The 19,872-nt window shown below is 39.3% G+C and overlaps 1 long non-coding RNA gene across 2 annotated transcripts in view; it reads right to left on the bottom strand.

The window, feature by feature from the left end:
* LOC123383899 overlaps positions 1-19,872 on the bottom strand; it is a 162,554-nt gene that overhangs the window by 78,304 nt on the left and 64,378 nt on the right. The gene's annotated exons all lie outside the window — the stretch shown is intronic.

The following is a 19,872-nucleotide window of genomic DNA, read 5'->3' as shown; positions in this document are numbered from 1 at the left end:
ATTCCTTCTAAGAGGCCCAAAGCACTCACAGATATCTCCACAATTTGTGCAATATTCCTATGACTGATGAATGAGCGAGGAAGAATAAAGTTGAAATAAAAACGAGGAATGGAGACAGTTGATGGGGCCCAAGTTACTCAGGGAAGCTGAATCAAGTGGGGCAGCGGGGGCTCACTGAGCTGTCAGACTGCCTGTTGCTGTGCTCTCTGCATTCACCCAAAGCATGTGGCCCTGCGAATTTGATAAGCCTCACAGTCATTATGATGGGATTCCTTCTGCCTGTGCTTGTCTCACCCTCATCAGACTGACCATGAACACTTACAGGCAGGAAACGATTTAACAGCCACACCATGAGAGGGCTAGAAATGTTTGTTTTTACCTAATGAGGGAAGCAAATTCACAAATGTGCGAGTTACTGAATAGACTGTTCGTCATATCTCAGAGGATAAACATGGGATCCTTGCCCTTTTTTTAAGGTGAGAAAGGGAGAAAAAAAATTTTAGTTTTTCATGTTTTGTCATTTTCTAAGTACCTTTATATGGCAATCTTGCATTTTCTGCTTATTCGCAGTTCCCCCTAGCCCAGAGGTACTGGACAAGAATGAAAGGGGGTGGGCAATTATGTTCAAAAGGAAATGGGTTCAAGTGCCACTTCATTGGGCAACATTCTGAATAGCTCTAACATTTGGTGTCTCGTCTGAAACTTGATAAGTTTGTGGGTGATTAAATAAGACGGCATGGTACACGTGTACCCCCCGGCCCCAAATCACTAGTGAATGTTCCCTTCATCTGCTCATTTTCCCTTCTCTGAATATTCAAATTATCTGTGTTTACCCCAATTGTATTTACGCTTGGATGAAGCCATCTGAAGGCAGCATTTCTGATTTTTGGTTTGTTTTTGCAGGGGGATGTCTTTATTTAAAGTGGCATTGCTTCCCTACAAAAGTCATGCAGAATACCAGGGACCCAGGGGTTGAATCCATAAATGGGAAACATCTATTTTGGAACAGTGGTGGTTCGAGTACGACTTGACTCTAGGCAGTCTTTTATGATAGTCATTGTGCTACTAACTTTGCCATCATTAGTGACAAAAATGGGGATCACCTCATTTATGAGCAGGGGCCATCAGAGGCAGTACTATTCTCTTCCTTCCTAGAGAGATATTTTAATGGTGGTAAAGGACAGGGTGGCATAAGGTCTTTTGTCGTATTCAATTTACAGATTAACAAAGACTTGTGAATCACTGTTTTATGGCAATAAATACATACTCTCGGTCAGAGCTAGCAAAAATGAAGAACCCAGTATTCGAGTTTGTCTGATTAGGTAAGAAAGCAAACTGACTGAATTCTTTCCCCTGGACAATGTCCTCTTTTGGGAAGGAGGGTATTAGCAGTCCTAAAACAAGGGCAGGATGGGGACCATTCTTTTTATAATGGACGTAAAAATAAGACAACTTCCCTTCCTCTGTGGTTGGGGGTGGGGTTCTCTTTCCATCCAGTGGAAGTAGAAAATAGAAGATATTTCTTACATTTTATTTCTAGCTCTAAACAAAAGCTGCTATGTCAAGAGAATTGATAATGTAACCCAAGGTATTCCTTCCTATCACTTTAAATTTCTGGGCATGCATGACAGGAAAAAATTAATCTGCCTTTCCATTTTTAAAGTACCTTTAGTAATGTAGTTAATTCCTCCATTTTGAGGAACCAAAGTATTCTCCACCATTGTTCTGGCAATGCCACGTTCCCCTCCTATAAGTTATCTGGGGCTACGGTTAGGCCAAGCACAAAATCTGGATGCACAGATATACTGGATTTCCTTTTCGTGATAAATGGAACTGCTCTCCTAGAAGTACGAAATGTATGACTTGTTTTTCTTCCTTAATAACATAGACGCTTGGGTTACATTTGCACACGTGCCTGTCTCCTCCTGAGCCTGTGTTACACCTGCTTGCTCCTTATTTCTCTCCTCAGGTTGCATAATTAATTCTTTTTTTTACTCAGGAAAAGTATTATATTTTTGTATTCTAAAACCCCATTTCAAATAAGAGATGCTAATGGCGCTCAGAATTGCCTAAGCTGAGCTCTCATGCACTTTAACACAAGCAATATAAAATGCATATATAAAAGGGGTTTCTTTGCTAGAGGTGATATTTGGATAATTATCACCAAATCATTATACTGGGTGCTATTCAAATAAACTCTATCATTATTAAATATTTTTAAATAAAAAAGGAACTAATATATTAATACAACATGGTTAGAAACTTAAATGTTATGGTTTAAACCTCACATATTTTTATGACATCAGACATCAAAAGTTTCCGTTTTGTTTCCTTGTAGAACTTTAAGATTTTTTATGAAAAGAACCTGAAATGAAATTAGTTACCTACAAATACAAGTTGCAATTGATCATCCCTAAGCCATTTTTCTAAGCCTTCAGCTAAAGACTCAGAAAGTTACAAAAAGTTAGAATTCTTTCCACACTAATTTTTGGTTGAATTATATTTCACTTAGGATCACAGCTTTGCTGTTCCACAAGCAGGAAGACACGTCCAGTGGCTTTTAAATGCACAACATTCCATAATGGAGACTTCTTATTTATGATCTAATTAAATCCCAAAGCTATTGTGTTCCATTTAAAATAAATTTTAAGGGGCACCTGGGTGGCTCAGTTGGTTAAGCGTCCGACTTCAGCTCAGGTCGTGATCTCATGGTTCATGGGTCCGAGCCCCACATGGGCTCTGTGCTGACAGCTCAGAGCTTGGAGCCTGCTTCAGATTCTGTGTCTCCCTCTCTCTCTGCCTCTCCCCTGTTCACACTCTCTCTCTCTCTGTCTCTCAAAAATAAATAAATGTAAAAAACAATTAAAAAATAAAAATAAAAATACAATAAATAAAATAAAATAAATTTTAAGGGGCACCTGGGTGGCTTGGTCGGTTAAGCATCCGACTTCGGCTCAGGTCATGATCTCATGGTCCGTGAGTTCGAGCCCCGTGTCGGGCTCTGTGCTGACAGCTCAGAGCCTGGAGCCTGTTTCAGATGCTATGTCTCCCTCTCTCTCTGCCCCTCCCCTGTTCATGCTCTGTCTCTCTCTGTCTCAAAAATAAACGTTAAAAAAAATTTTTTTTAAATAAATTTTAAAGTTAACACTTAAGAAGAAGATTACTGCACAAACATCTTCTATGAATCCTTTAAGAAGTGGTTTCCTACTGTGTTATCTTCTATGCACTGCATGGCAGGCAGCAGATATTCAATAAATGTTTTTTTTAAAAAAATGGAAACAAAGAACATAATAGCTCCTGAGCCCATGATTCTAAAATCTAAAGAATTCATAGTTTTAAAACAACAGCATTAAACTATATGCTTACGACTTTCATTTGCCTGAATGGGAGAAATGACGTGACTTCCTCTTACAACACAGAGTTGCCTTCTTCTGATTGAATGGAATGGTATATCTAAGTGATGATGCTGCATTTTATCATAAAACTTACCTGCACTGTTAAGATAAATGCTTCCCTAACAAAAGCTTTTGTTTTTAAGTTAATAATGATCATTTTGAATTCCCATATCCCACTTCCAGTTTATAAAATTCCTCTTCGAAGAGCAACTAGAGACAGAACACGGTACTCAGAGGGATTACAGAAGATACGAAATGAAAAAAGGACTAGATGGAGCACCCTAAATGAAAAGACGAGAGGTCCGGTTTTAATTTCTGCCAGTGCTTTTATTTTGCCTGAACATGTTTCATGTGGATCCCTCTTCCACACACAAATTCGTAGACAACGAGAAGGCAATCGGTAGTTTAAAAGGAAGTACTAACTAGCTTATTTTTCTGTGATGCCAGTTGTACACACTGAGTTGAACGACGAACGTGGAACTGCCTACAAAGCACAAGAACCTTGGCAAATATTCACAGAGTAGAGCACGATGCTTAAATACAACTAAATGATTTAATGACAAGTAGGGAATTACTGTAAAATATAATGCTGGAGAAAGGCAGCAAACAGCCCCTGCTGGCTGGACTAAGAAATCCAAAATGGATTCCAGGAAGAGAGTACAATGCCCAGCTGCTGCGGTAGTTGCCTGTTCCTCCTATACTGTTATTACTGTTCAACAGTCCTGAAATCTGAATGACAGTGGCCTGAGCCCTTTCAAACAACAGAAAGAAGGTCAATTTTTGTAATGAGGAAATGGAAGTGGTGGCGCCGAAGATCACTGACCCTTACAGTTTCTTGTGCGATGAAGGAGCAGTGAAGTGCACCAGGAAATTATGGTGTAGGAAAACAGTGACACCACCATCATAAAACAGAACCAAGGAACAAGTAGCAAATGCACTAAAATGTGCATAAATCAAATATATGCCACCAACCCTGGGTTTATCCCTCTTCTCAAACTGTGGAAAATTGGCCCAATACGTCTGTGAAGAAAGGAAAAGGAAAAGGGCCAAACATTAAGCTCAAGCACCTAAAACGATACTTTTCACCAGGATAATATTTTAAATACTTAGCAATGAGATGGTCTAGGTACTGACTGATCAGAACGCACGCTGGTCAAGGTGCTGGAGGAGAGGCTTGCTGCTCTGCCAGGGACAATGTTGATTCCCAGATCCTGGGTAGATCTGGGGCTCCAGAGAGAAGTCAAGGCAGCTCAGGCAAAGAGTTGGGATGGTAGCACTAAGGGCTGGGTCAGTGGTTGTTAGCCGACGGGTCCAAAATTATTTCAATATTTGAGCATCTCCTAGAGGTCACCAAGCTCATCATGCTGTTCTTTTTTTTTTTTTTTTTAATTTTTTTTTAACGTTTATTTATTTTTGAGACAGAGAGAGACAGAGCATGAGTGGGGGAGGGTCAGAGAAAGGGAGGGAGACACAGAATCTGAAACAGGCTCCAGGCTCTGCACTGTCAGCACAGAGCCCGACGCAGGGCTCAAACTCACAGACCGTGAGGTCATGACCTGAGCCGAAGTCGGATGCTTAACCGACTGAGCCACCCAGGCTCCCCCATCGTGCTGTTCTTTAACCCTGCTTCAGTATACTGCCAGGCCTAGTCACACAGAACCGTGTGGCGTAAAGCAGGGGAACAGGAGCTTGTTAACGGGGCCAACTGAAACTTGTCTTCGATATGTGATGGCCCTTTTGTATTTCATGCCCTTTGCCATTATGTTACGAGATCATCCTCACACTTATAACCCAGGAGTCTCTGAGTGAGACAGGAGATGTGCTCAACTCACTAAGGGAATTAATGAAGTTTATTTCACTAGATAATGATGATGCCTGATTTCCTGATTTGAGGAGCTCAGAAGATTTTTACGATGGCATTCTAGACTTCCCTTTTGGCAAGAAAGCAGAACTGTAATTTTGAACAGGTTAGACCAGACCTAGCAATGTTTAGAGATTTGATGACTTTGCAGTTATAGTTAATTTTTATCTGTTTAGTAAGTATAGTAATTTTAAATAACAAAATGTGAAACATTAGCAAATGGGATTTAGAATGAAGATTTGGAAGTATTAAGACTTCAAAGGGACACAAAGACCAAATGTTAGTTACCTTCTTTTCTTTTTTCATATTTTTTAATGTTTACTTATTTTTGAGAGAAAGAAAGAGACAGAACATGAGCAGGGGAGGAACAGAGAGAGAGGGAGACACAGAATCTGAAGCAGGCTCCAGGCTCTGAGCTGTCAGCACAGAGCCCCATGCAGGGCTCGAACCCCCAAACCGTGAGATCATGACCTGAGCTAAAGTCAAGCGTTTGACTGAGCCACCCAAGCACCCCAGTTACCTTCTAATATAGGGTAAATGTGATCACTTTAAGATGATTCTACTAAAAAAAGGGAGGGATACCTGGATGGCTCAGTCAGTTAAGCATCTGACTTCAGCTTAGGTCATGATCTCATGGCTCTGAGTGAGTTCAAGCCCTGTATCGGGCTCTGTGCTGACAACACGGAGCCCACTCTGAATCCCCCATCCCTTTCTCTCTGCCCCTCCCTACCGTGTTCTCTCTCTCTCAAAAGTTAATAAACCTTAAACAATTTTTTTTTAAAAAAGTGATTCTGCTGACAGTAACTAAGATCTTAAAACACCTGAAAGACAGAGAAGCTATAATAAAAGCACTGACTTCTCCAGATTTTTTCCCCCACATGTGACAGTGGAGGAAATGCCCATCCTGGTAAAGTAAAAGAGATGCCTAATCATCAAGAAAAAGCCAGGATGCGTGGTGGTGGAAGAACATGACACTCAGTCTGTACAATGCACAAGACTGGAATGTCGCTCAGAAATATCTAGAAGAAATATTAAATAACATGAGCTGAACTTCTAAGCAGGTAAGCTGACATAGAAAAAAACCAGTTTTTCAGGCCACGAAGAGATGAATATTGGATTCAAATTTTCCTTTTAAAAAAAAATAAGTTTATTTACTTTGAGAGAGATAGAGGAAGAGAGGGTGAGAGGAGGAGGGTCAGAGAGACAGAGAGGGAGAATCCCAAGCAGGCTCTGTGCTGACACAACTCCACCCCATGAACTGTGAGATCCTGAGCTGAGATGAGGAGTTAGACGCTGAACAGACTGAATCATCAGGCACCCCTCAAATTTTCAAATAGTTATTAAACACTGGGAAAGTGCCACCATTGTGCTGGACGCTGTCTTTGATTCAGGTGCCATGGGAAGCCAATAAGCAAATACAGAATAAGTACAGGCGTTTGTGGTGACAGTGGGTAATGAAATCATGTATATCTTTAATCTGCCTTACAATGCACCGAAAATTGAAGTCTGGGGAGTTTTTTGTAATAGTCAAAAGAAGATACACTGAATTCTAAACTTCTAAGTGTCAGACTTCAAGGGGCGTCTTCGTTGAGACTTACACATATAAGCAGGCGGGAGAAAATGCCTACAAATTTGAAAAACTATGTGCCCCTCATACATTTTGAGTTGACATCTTAAATTAATCGTCAGTGAAAATAGTTGTAAAGGATGTAATATCGACATTTTAAAATGCAACTTTATATCACTCTTTTCAATGAATTCAATGGGATATAAATGCCATAGTGATTTTACACCCACCACCATCCATTGAAAAATAGATTCAACCAAGTCTTCTCAAAGAGTTGCAAATTTTACATGATTCTTTTGTCTCACTGAAATTGTTCCTATTCCTCTTTTCTCACACAATTTTATCTACCTATAGTAAGTGTTTAATATTTGAAAGCACTCTATTGATTATGTTATACTTCTCTGCAACAACAAAAAGCATATAAATTGAAGTTTTTAACTTAAAAAATATGCTGTTATCATATGGTACTAAGTATGAAAAGCCATTCTTCAGGATAAAGTTTTTTTAAAGTATTGGTAATACTCAATTTAACAAAACAATATAAGTATTTCAAATAATTTATAAATATTATTGAATATAAAAATGAAATTTTATTAGAAACCATCTCCTTATAAGATGGAGGAATGATTACGCAATCTTAATTACAGGAGGCTTCTTCCACACACAAATAAATTGTCCCTTTATGCGGCACTCTGGGAGGGTTTCTCTAAGGTTTATTTCTTTATTTTTGAGAGAGAGAGAGAGAGAGAGAGAGAGAGAGAGAGAGAGAGAGAGAAAGCACAAAAGAAGTGGGCGAGCAGGGGAGGGACAGAGAGAAAGGGAGAGAGGGAATCCCAAGCAGGCTCTGCACTGTCAGCACAGAGCCCAGCGCAGGGCTCAATCTCAGAAATGTGAGATCATGACCTGAGCCAAAATCAAGAGTCATTCGTTTAACCAGCTGAGCCACCCAGACATCCCTGCACTCTGGGAGTTTTTCAACCCTGGGGAACATTATACTGAGGTCTCTAACTTTGGGGCATAATGTAAGCTCAGCACTATTTAACTCAGCCTTCCATTATTCAGCACAATTCCTGGCAGCTAATCGGTGTGCAATGAGGGTTAATTTTCACGGTCTCATTTCCCATCTATCCAGTTTTCAACCTTGCTGGGGCAACCACTAGCCTAACAAATAAAGCCATCTCAACACCAAGAGCTTCATTTTAATAGGGATCTTCTCAGATAAATAGGTATAAACAGAACCTTTCCTTGATGTCACCACATTTTCCTCACAGCAGGAAAGAAAGATTTTTAAAACAGTTTTCTCCGTGTAGATGCACATTTAATCAAATGGCTGAATGCGATGTACACATATAAATCTCTAAATCCAATGTTATTGAAAAATGAAGACGTTCTATGTAAGGGCATTTAAACTGTGACATTTATTGCAAAAATACACTAACTTAAAAAGATGTTTCTTGGGGCGCCTGGGTGGCACAGTCGGTTAAGCGTCCGACTTCAGCCAGGTCACGATCTCGCAGTCCGTGAGTTCGAGCCCCGCGTCAGGCTCTGGGCTGATGGCTCAGAGCCTGGAGCCTGCTTCCAATTCTGTGTCTCCCTCTCTCTCTGCCCCTCCCCCGTTCATGCTCTGTCTCTCTCTGTCCCAAAAATAAATAAACATTGAAAAAAAAAATTAAAAAAAAAAAAAGATGTTTTCTTTTCCAATAGTAAATGCTTATAGTATGTCAAGAAAATGGAGAGTGCACTTGGATACACAATACCTGGAACATTTGAATCATTTTAAAAAAACAAAGATGGCATTTTAGAAAGAGTGTACCTTTCTATTAGCATAGGTAGGCTGTGGGTTTTTTCAAACGTAATGTGGCTTCTGTTTCTACCCCCTGCCTGACTATACCGCCTACTACTGAGCAGTCTGACTACACTTCCCCACTGGTCTCGCATACTCTCCTCACACAGGGAAACACACTCTCCAGCAGGTACTTTTTATTTTTAACAGATAAAACCATATTAATGGCTCATTTTCCTTTTTTAACCATAGACTATTTTTCACTATTGTTATTTTTTTGAACTAGGATATTGCTGCTTCTCTTTCAAAGAAATGTGCCAAGCACTTAAAAATCTTTAAAAAATAAATACAATCGTATTTCAGAATAAAGATTTTGGGAGAACTTCTTTGTAAAAGCAAACCATTGCATTTTAAGTGTCTTTATTTTTTTTTTTATTAGCAAACCTTAATACAGCAACTCAGCAATAATTGCTATTTTATGATCTCCTGACTATTGAACTATTTATTATGCAAATTAATACTCTTTGGAGTATGTACCTGCCTAGCCACCCAGTTCTCTTTTGGTTACATATTTTACTTGTGCAGCTTTTGCCAGTCAGCATAAAGAGGCATCTTGATATTTACTAATTCCAGACGTAAACAGATTTCTGCCAGACACATAGCAGTTACACTTGATGTCTTTGTTTTTAAATTAAGGAAAGACATATGGAAGGTTTGCAAAATAGGAGGAAACAATTTTTTGGTAACAGCTAGATGTTCTCATCAGCAGACTCAGCAGTCCCATCATGGTTACAGAGCCCTGGGACCAGGGTATGACTCCATAATCCACATAGAACGTGGTGCTTTAAGAAGATGAATTAGGTTGGGGCCCCTGGGTGGCTCAGTCGGTTAAGCATTCAACTCTTGGTTTTGGCTCAGGTCACGATCTCGGGTTTTTATAAATTCAAGCCCCACATTGAGCTCTGTACTAACAGTGGGGAACCTGCTTGGGATTCTCTCTCTCCCTCGCTCTCTGCCCCTCCCCCACTCGTGCTGTCTCTCAAAATAAATAAATAAACTTACAAAAATAAATTTTAAAACTTTTTTTTGTTGTTTGTTTTTTTTTAAAAAAGAAGATGACGGGGCAGCTGGGTGGCTCAGTCAGTTAAGCGTTCAACTTCAGCTCAGGTCATGATCTTGCAGTCCATGAATTCTAGCCCCACGTGGGGCTCTGTGCTGATAGCTCAGAGCCTAGAGCCTGATTCTGATTCTGTGTCTCCCTCTCTCTCTGCCCCTCCCTTGCTTGTGCTCTGTCTCTCTGCCTCTCAAAAGTGAATAAATGTTGTTGTTTTTTTAAAAAAAGAAGATGAATTAGGTTAAGCCATATGACATTGTCATTTTGTGGGTCAAAAATGGTGAAATATTGCAATTTCATATAGTTCAAACTAATAGTTGCTGCATATAGTCTCTTTCCTCATATGAAGTTCTGCAAGATAGATCTCCTCATGAAAATGCTATAGAGATGCTCCCCCCATCCCCAAAACTATTTCCTAACATTGGTAAAACTCCATTATATGATATTTATTTAATTTCAACATAGTCTACCAAATCATTTCATGAAGTGAAGACTTGATAAGCACATGTTCTGCTCTAAAGAGCAGATGTCTGTTAAATCCTTCATGGCCTTTCTTCTTCCATGAAGAATTGGCCCCATCCCAGTCCCAGAAGCATCAATGGCTGGTAAAGGACAACCATCCTGGGCCCAAGTATGTGGAAGTCAATAAGAAAAAATGATCTGAACATACAAAAATTTTTGACTGTCTTAAAGATTATTTCATGACCACCATACTGGCCTCTAAATCATTCCACCTTCCATTTGTATGAATACATCCACAAGGTAAGGAGGGTATATTATTATTTCCATTTTACAGATTAGGAAACTAAAGCTCCAAGATATTAGGCAACCAACTCAGGGTCACCAGTGACACAATGGCCTATCTACATTAGAACTCTGTTCTGTCTCATGGTCTGTTTCATTGGGAGATAATATTTGAACTTAGGATACTAGGCAGAATATCCCTCCAACTTCTTCCCCTAGTCACCCTTTCCTTCCCTCCTCTCCTGCTCACATGCTAATGTGGTAAGAGGACTTGGCCAGATGGACTGGAGGTAACTTCACAAAGAGTCAAGCACTTCTCTGCTTCTGTGATGAGGCATAGGATAAAAATGGCAAAACAAAACAAAAACCCACATATTCCTTTGGAAAGAAAAGAGGATGAAACAGAAAGAATTTCATAGATTTCATGAGAACAGACATCTAGAATTTTTGTATCATTTTGGGGCAAGAAGAAGGAGAAAGAAGGAGAAAGTTCTCTCTTTGGCAGAGAGAGCTGTAAGGTTGTTTCTGGGCTTTATTTTCACCACAGCAACGTGAGTTGAGCATGCGATGTGGACAAAGCCCAGTGAGACAAAGAAAATGTCTCTCTCTCTCTCTCTCTCTCTCTCTCTCTCTCACTCATTCTCTCTCCCTCTGTCATTGACCTTAAAAAATGTACAATCTGAATAAGCTTGGACAAACAAATGAAAAAAATGATTGGCAGAGAAACATATGGGTGTTAATATGGATGTTCAAATGCTCGGAATGATAGATGTCATAAGAGATCAGCTATAAAAACCTTGAGTAGAAATTGGCCCTCAAAAAGCTGGGAATTCTAAAGAGATGCTTAAAATTTCATATAATTGCCAAACACTGGAGCAGAGTAAGATCAATACAACACAGTTCTCTTTGAGAAAAAGTGCTTACCTGTTGAAGTTCCAAGTGGCCTGGATATACCTAGCAACCCTTGACTTGAAACTCTATTCATCTAGTTCCACTGTAACATAAGAGTCAATAAAAATAACTTGAATTTGTATAGCTAACTTTCTTCCATGGACTCAAAGAAAAACATGTGAGAAAATGGCAGAATGTGTTTAAAAATAAAGTCCATCCTCTCTCTAAAAAAAATATATGGTGAGACAAATATTTCCACCCCAAAGTAACTTTTCATTTTTGCAATGTTGTGTAGAATTCTTGTCATATGTAATAGTTAACCAAATCAATTTTAAACCAGTTAATCACTTCTCACAAGGATAACTTTCTGTACATATAATCATTTTTGTTAGAAAGTTCACTTACCCTGAATCCTATGCCCCTGACTTTGTGTGCGACATCAGTTTGTGATGCTGTGTGTGTATGAATGTGGATACTGAAACTGAATCTCGCAAAAAAGCAAGATGTGAGAGCTTATGGTATATAAGCTCTAAAATGTTTAGAATGTGGTCTTGTCCTGTCAGTGAAAACTCAGAAATCAAGGCTACCAAAGTCTGCTGAGAAAGCCACCCTTGAGCTTTCCAGATTGATCTTTGAGTAGGCACAGGAGCACAGAGACTTCAATATGGATCTTTTTTTGTAACCTTGTGCACAAATACCACGAAATGAGGATATTCAAATATTCCAACCAAACTTAGACCAGCTTCAGGGCTTGATAAACAGAGAGTATGAAAACCTTTAAAATGTGTAAGACAAGTAGAAATGTATTTATGCTTTAAGTATTTTTAAATAACTCAGGTATCACTTCTGATAATCATTGTGCATATCACCAACACTATTCCTGGCCAGAGAGTATTTGGGGGACTCTAAATCAGAGATGAAGATCAGTATTCATCCTCATAGCCTTAACACAAAGGACACTAAATGACCAAACTTATGTTTTATCTCCCTTTTAAGTCCTTTTCTCTCCTCAGTCATCAGAGCCTCCAACAGGCCTTTATGGGCACCTCTCTATTCCTTTGTGTATATCTTTATGCAGGCACACATATCATTATATTTTCCTTAGTAATATCTATCTCCTAGCCTAGTATATTAGTGCCTGGCACTGCCATAATGAAGTACCACAAACTGGGTGACTTAAAACAACAGAGATTTATTGCCTCAGCATTCTTGAGACTCGAAGACGGAAATCAAGGTGTCAGCAGGACTATGCTCCTCTCAATCCTATAGAGGCATCTCCCTTGCCTCCTCCTGGCTTCTGGGGGTTTGCTGGTGATCTTTGGCATCCCTGGTTTGTTAGACATATCATTCCAATTCTCTGTCTTCACACAGCATTCTCCCATGCTAGTTCAAGTGTTGGAACTTGCCATTGGGATGGTTAATTTTATGTATCAACTTGATGGGGCCAGATATTTGGTCAAACATTATTTCTGTATGTGTCTCTGATGGTGTTTCTGGAAGAAGGTTAACACTTGAATCATAGACTCAGTACAGCATATTGCCTTCCCTAGTGTAAGTGGGCTTCAATCGATCCTTTGGAGGCCTGAATAAAAGACTGAATAAGAAAGAATTCTTTCTTTAACTTGACTGTCTTTGAGTTAGGACATTAGCCTTTTGCCTTTAGACTCAGACGTGGACTAGAATTACACCACCGAGCTTACTGACTACAGATCTTGGCACCTTTCAGCCTCCATAATCGCACAACCTAATTTCTTACAGTAAGCTGTTTTCTCTCTCTCTCTCTCTCTCTCTCTCTCTCTCTCTCTAAAAGTTCTATTTCCCTGGAGAACTCAGACTAACATAGTTATTTGTGAAAACTGGTAGAAAACACATCCCCAGGAAACAAACAGGTGGACTTGCCTGTAGGACACAGAAGAGGGAAGGGCACACATAGGGAGCAGGTAAGTGCCATATGGCAGAGAAAATGAGTATAAATGCCACAGGCTGGCCAGAAAGGAGAGACCTGACAGTGAGGGTGATTCAGGACTACAACCAAGTAACGAGGATGGATGTAGAAGCCAGTTCTGACAGAACTTGGAGAAGAGGATGAATAGCCATTTTTCTTGAAACCTGGGGAGATCTTGCCTGGAGGTGGAATTTGGGCTGAATCACTCCATAAATTTCCTTTTTACACCAAGATGGGTTTATCTGACTATTCATAAGTCCAGAGGAACTTCTAGAAATTAGACCTAGGTGGAATTTAATATAAGCTAAAACAAGGAAAGACTCATATAAATAACAATCTAGGACTCAGACAAATTGTTATTACTGGCCGTGCATATTTAGAAATGATTATATGCATTGCCCAAACCACATAAATTCCCAGCTCTACTATTTTTGAAAATAGTATCTTTTACTGTTTGTGTCTTATGCTTCACTTCTATGGACCTCTCATAGAGGAAGAGAACTTATACTGAATTAGTTTCCCTTGTGGAGAGGCAGGGTTAGCATTCCCCTTGGGTCTTTAATTTGCATAGAATGACAAGGCTGAGGATAAGAAATACCCTTGGCATAGCAATTTTCAAGTTCTACTTGTAGGACAGTAGGGTTGTATTTTAAATTTTTCTAATAGACTAGCTCTCCTAACCACCTTTGTCCATTATTCTATTCATGCAATCCATCATCAATGAATATATGAATATTTATGTGTAGCTCTAATATGTATAACACTTTAGCAGGCAATTCCCTTAAAGACTACTGCAGTGTTCTGTGAACAAATTTCAGTGGGTTCTTGTGACCCTCTTCCAGGCTAACTTTTAACCTGATTAATTGGAATTATAATATCACCTGGCAAGCAATAGTAGGGAAGCAAAATATAAGAGAGATTAACAAGACAGTGAGTTAGAGAAGCAAGTATGAGCCAGAAGCCCAACTGCCGTAACCAAGTGATGTTTGCAGACCTAGCTCAGTGGAGAGGAGAGTCGAGAAGGGAGACATACAGTGAACTCAGCCTTGATATTGATTGGCCATTCCAGGAAGTTCTCGGGACTTCTTTGTTTTCATTTTCTATGTGAACGGACATTTACAAACTCAACCTTGCCACAACCCCCAAAAACTAAGATTTGTGCTTCCTAACATTGTATGTACTTTTATTATGTTTCCCACAATTACATGTTTTGCATGAAGACACCAGGAAGAGGTTATACATGGACCCTTTGGTCCTACCTTCCCTCTCCAATGCTAAAGAATAAGACAGAAGTCCAAGGGATTGAATCAGGGCATGCTCAGTAAGGAAAGGGGTCTAATGAATTATTCCCCTTTCCCATCCAAAGTCAGAACCAATAAAAAGATAGACGTAGCAGTCTGGCAGGTGAAGAGCAAATAGTCAGTTTCATGCTTGATTAAGTTCTGGAAAACAATGCTTACATATGTGAGGACTTTTGGATCCTTATAAACAGTCTAGAATTTAGCTAGACTCACCATCAGTTTCTGGCATATGAGCTGACTACTTTGCTGTACTACAGAGAACAGCTGAATGCACCCAGCATACAGAAGGGAGAATTCAAAAAAGGGCTTAACAGGAATGGAACCACACAGGTCTTCTCTTCCTCTATCGCTCAGCATTCCTGTGTGTCCTAGTTAGCCACGCTTCCTTCCCTTGAGAGGTGGAAGTGAATGGGCCAAGAGAGGCCAGGAGTGTGTCCTCTAAACTAGCAGTTTTCCAAGTGTGGTCCAAAGACCAGCAACATCAGCAGCATATGGGAACCTATGAGAAATGCAAATTCTGAGGCCCCATACCTGACTGGCTTGAACAGGCATACTTGGGCCTAACAATCTGCGTTTACAGGCTTTCCTGTAATTGTGATGCTCACAAAGGTTTGAGGACCACTACTCCATAGAGTAAATCTCAACACAGAATCCCTTGAGGATTTTTTTAAATATCAGGCTGTCCAGACCCTCCTCCAGACCAAATAAACCAGAATCTCTCCGGTGGGGCCACATATCAGTATTTTTAATACTGTTGCTGGTGACTGAATATGAGGGCTTTCTGTACAGAGCAGATGTTTAAAACTAACTCTTTCATGGACACATTTGTGAGTTTAGGGAGACCTTCCCCCACCCACTCACCCACATCACTAGGTATCTCCCTCCTATAGCTATCTAGAATGGTAGTTCTCAACTCAGGGCAATTTTGTCCCCCAGGGAAGATTTAAGAATGTCTGGAGACAGTTTTGGTTTATAACACTGAGAAAGGGTGTGTAATTGACATCTAGTGACTGGAAGAAGCCAGGGATGCCACTAAACACCCCACAGTGCATAGGAAACTCCTCACAAGAAAGAATTACCCTGTATATGATGTCAAGGTTGAGAAACCCTGCTCAGTGGCATATATTTCTGAACCCTTTCCTATACAAAACCCTTTACAAAACCCTTTCCTATAAATCAGACTAATTTTTCTCCTCCACATGTAAATGAAGGAGATGATGGATCCTTGGTCAACATTTTTTCAAGTTATTTCCTTTATGATTCCATTGCAGTATAGATATCTACATTATAGGCTAATCAAGGCCATCTGCCATATTTGTTTTCTCACTTTGTGAAAACACTTGGCACAGTGTCCCATGTAGAAGGCACTTGATGAATGCTATTTGATGATGACTGAATTAGCCTTTCCTAGCTGGGAAATGCAACTTAAAAAAATTTTTTTTAAAGTTTATTTACTTTTGAGAGAGAGAGAAAGCACAAGCAGCGGAGGGACAGAGACAGAGAGGGAGACACAGAATCTGAAGCAGGCACCAGGCTCCAAGCTGTCGGTGCAGAGCCCGATGCAGGGCTCAAACCCATGAACCATGAGATCATGACCTGAGCCAAAGTCAGATGCTTAACCAACTGAGCCAACCAGGTGCCCCAAAATGCAACTTTTTAAATGCAGTGCCACCTTTTTTCCTCTTAGTATAATTTCAAAATCACTTTATTATGTGCAACCTTTGTATCCTATAGTTCTAGAGCTCTGCAGCTAACAGTTCTTCCCATATATCTGAAATTCCAGAGCAGCTCTCTGTCAAGTATGCTCAAGCGATCTCAGTGTGCTGGGCTCCCTGTAAGCATACATTTCCCTTCTCTTTCATTTAACATCTTCAATACGATACTGATACATTTCCTGCTAAATATATTCTATTTAGGGTTACCATACAGAATACAGGGCTCCCAGTTAAATCTGAATATCAGATGGACAATTAATAAAGTTTTAGTATAAGTATTTCCTAATATTTCCTGGGAAATATTTGGGACATACTGACACTTAAAAAAGTGTTTGTTGTTTATCTGATATTCAACACTTATACTTCAGTGAAGTATGTCCCAAATATTTCTTGGGAAATGATTCCATTCCTTTTTTCCCAGGAAATATTTGGGACATACTTACACTTTAAAAAGTATTTGTTGTTTATATGATATTTAAATTTCACAGGCATTTCATGACTTACCTTTTAATATATCTATCTATCATCTCTTTGAGGAAATTTAAATATTTTCGATACAATTACTTGATAATTTTCTATTAGAATGAGTGCTGACAGTTCAATGGTATACCCAAAACAGTCACATTGTTTGCCAAAATATCAATATCTTCCATAGATGTTAGAAAATATGCACTCCTCTGAGCCTCCTAAGTGACTTTCCAACCTCCTTCCACCTTCTTTTGAATCAGCAACTAAAGAGTTAACATCCAGCCCTTGGCTGGGGTCTCCTAGACCTGGCTCAGGTACCTTCACTGTGACATCTGTTCTCACTGGTCAGTGCCTGGACACACTGCCATTAAATAGTTTTAATATCAGCCCTAATAATGCCTCTCATTTTAAAGCACCCAGATGATTCCTCCAAAGAATCCAAACACAGATATAATTACATCCTGTGTATATATTTGAATAAACACATTTTTAAAGTCAAGTGTACTTTCATCTCAATTTCCAATCATGTCTTCTCCCATCTTTCCCCTTCCTAAGTAAACAGTGACAGTGCCTCCTTTTTTGAGGTTGCTTTTCTACCATAACAATTCTCCAGCTTTCCCAAGGGATTAGCCATGGTGCGATTTACTTTTCAAGGAGGGCCCATTTATCTTCCCCCTGACAAATTTCAACACATGCACAGCGCTAGCATGAACATTTCTGCAGATTAATCCCTCACCCTTCTCAAAGAGAAGAATTATTCTTAAACAATCTATTTCAATACGGAGTTCCTGGTGTGAAGTTAATTTCCACAAACCTTGCGAGCATGCTACCCAAACACCATCTCTGTTATTCACTGAGAACAACAGAAGCCCTCTGGCTTGTAGTTTTTCATCCTTATTGTTTAAATGTAAACAGGAAAGAAAGACAGGCCAAACCATGCTTTTTAAAAAAAATCAGTGTTTCCTGCAAGCTCTTGGAATGGATTCTGGGTACAACACTCTGTGGTCATTAACTATTAGTAAATATTTATTCAGCATCTACTATCCAAGCACTACATATATATATAACATGCAATGAATGGTGAGATTTTACATATATGTGCAATTGGACATTATGTGGTTTTGAAAAACAGCGATGAAATACCAGCTATGTGTTCAGATCAGTCTAACAACCCAAAGAGATAATAGTGCTTTATAAAACATACCCATATCTTGCTGTAAAAAGAAAATAATACTTGATTAGATTATTAGGAGCAGCTAAAAACTATTTAGTAGGGCAAGTACAGAGTAATATACCCTGGAAAAATTACCAGGCACTACGAATATATAATGGCGAAAAACAAGTATGAACAAATAAAGCAGAGAGAGAGCTAGGGGACAGCCACAAGCTGAATATGAATCAGCAATTCAGTGCTATTGTGATAAAAGTCAATATGATACCAGCACAAATCAATAGGAGTAGAGTCGGCAAGGCTGAAACATAATTCTTCTTCTCTCCTCCCCATTAGTCAGAGGGAGGAAAGTATCCTGTTTTGGACAGCACACTCAAAAATCTGTGAGAAAGCCAACAGCATTCAAAAAGAGAGAGCCACCTAGGTAAAGGGATGGGAAGGGAGTCTGAACAGAAGAGGTGAAAACGCTTTCAAAAAGTGGCTCTAGGGTGACAGGAAAGCTGTTTCTAAGTATCTGTAGATTTTCAGGATAATTCTGGCTGGTGACTCTAACAATGGAGGTTCAAATAAGAAAAAATATCATTCTAAAATGAGCCTTGTGGACATTTCTGCTAGACTTAAGGAAACTCTTGCCTACCCAGCAGGACAATAAAACAAAAAAGGAGGTGTTGTCCTGAGATAAAGATTCCGAAGGGTTTATCCCTTAATTTTTAAAACAATATTTAATGCAATCTTTATGAGTTTATCACTCCACATGAAGATTAGGGGAATAGTCATGTTCACCTATATCCTAATTTATACAGAGACCATAAGACTTATATATCTACATCCTAAATGAACATTTTATTATAAAATGTCTGGATCCCGTGCAACAAGGCCAGCTGGGAAAAGTGGTAATATATTCTCCAGCTACTTCTCAATCAACACACATCACTAATATGAAAGCAGACCATGCTCCTCTCTAAGGAACACCTACCTATACAGATTCCCCATTTCTGTCTCTGACTCAGGCACACAGCCATACAATAATTGCCTAAGAGCTAGACAGAATCTAACTACCTTCTAGATCATTCTGGATTGTTTCAAATTTACTGACTGAGGAGATCATATGGTTTAAATATTGATGTGAGGCATGTACATTTTTGTTATTGGATAATAGAAAAATTAAACTCATTCATTTGACTGATTTTCTGGCTAACTACTTTTTTTAACGTGCAGTTTTATAGTCTGATGGATATAAAGACCACACTGAATTAGGGAATAAGGACGTGGTCTGTTACCATGTGGCTATGGTTTTTCTCTTCAATAGACCATTGTAAGGAATTTTTTTTAAGATTTTTTGTTAAAGATTTTTTTTTTTCAATTTTTAAGTAACCTCTACACACAAACTCACAACCCCAAATCAGGAGTCATATGCTCCACCAACTGAGCCAGCCAGGTGCGCCTATAAGGAATTTCTTAATCTTAAAAAGATAATAGCACTTTCACCCTTAATTTAACGTTTCACTCTTTCCTGAAATTGCCTTACTTTTCACATTGCTATTATGCTCATCTGAACATTAAGATACCTATAGAAGGAAGAGTCAGGCTCTGTGGTCTGGATTATATTTTTAGGAGAAGGAAGGTTACTTTTATACAGAAGGTTATGATGCTAATTATGCACATTACAGCTTGCTAAGAAGTTTGGGCATCAACATACTACCTCGCGTTAAAAGTTCTTTTGTGTTTAAGAGTTGTTCCTAGTGTTGAATGAAATAATTGTCCACATTTCTTAAACTGTAACTGCATTAATATTTCAGCACATACCTGTTCAGCTATTTTGTCACACAAGCCCTGTTCTTGCAATGATCTCACTCGTCTTCATCAGATGGCCCACATAACCATCCCTCCTAATCCACCCCCCAGCATGATAGACAA

This window comes from Felis catus, chromosome A2 (assembly GCF_018350175.1).
Source record: "Felis catus isolate Fca126 chromosome A2, F.catus_Fca126_mat1.0, whole genome shotgun sequence".
NCBI lineage: Eukaryota > Metazoa > Chordata > Mammalia > Carnivora > Felidae > Felis > Felis catus.
The sequence above is the reverse complement of the archived record's forward strand: the minus strand, read 5'-3'. Positions and strand labels throughout refer to the sequence as shown.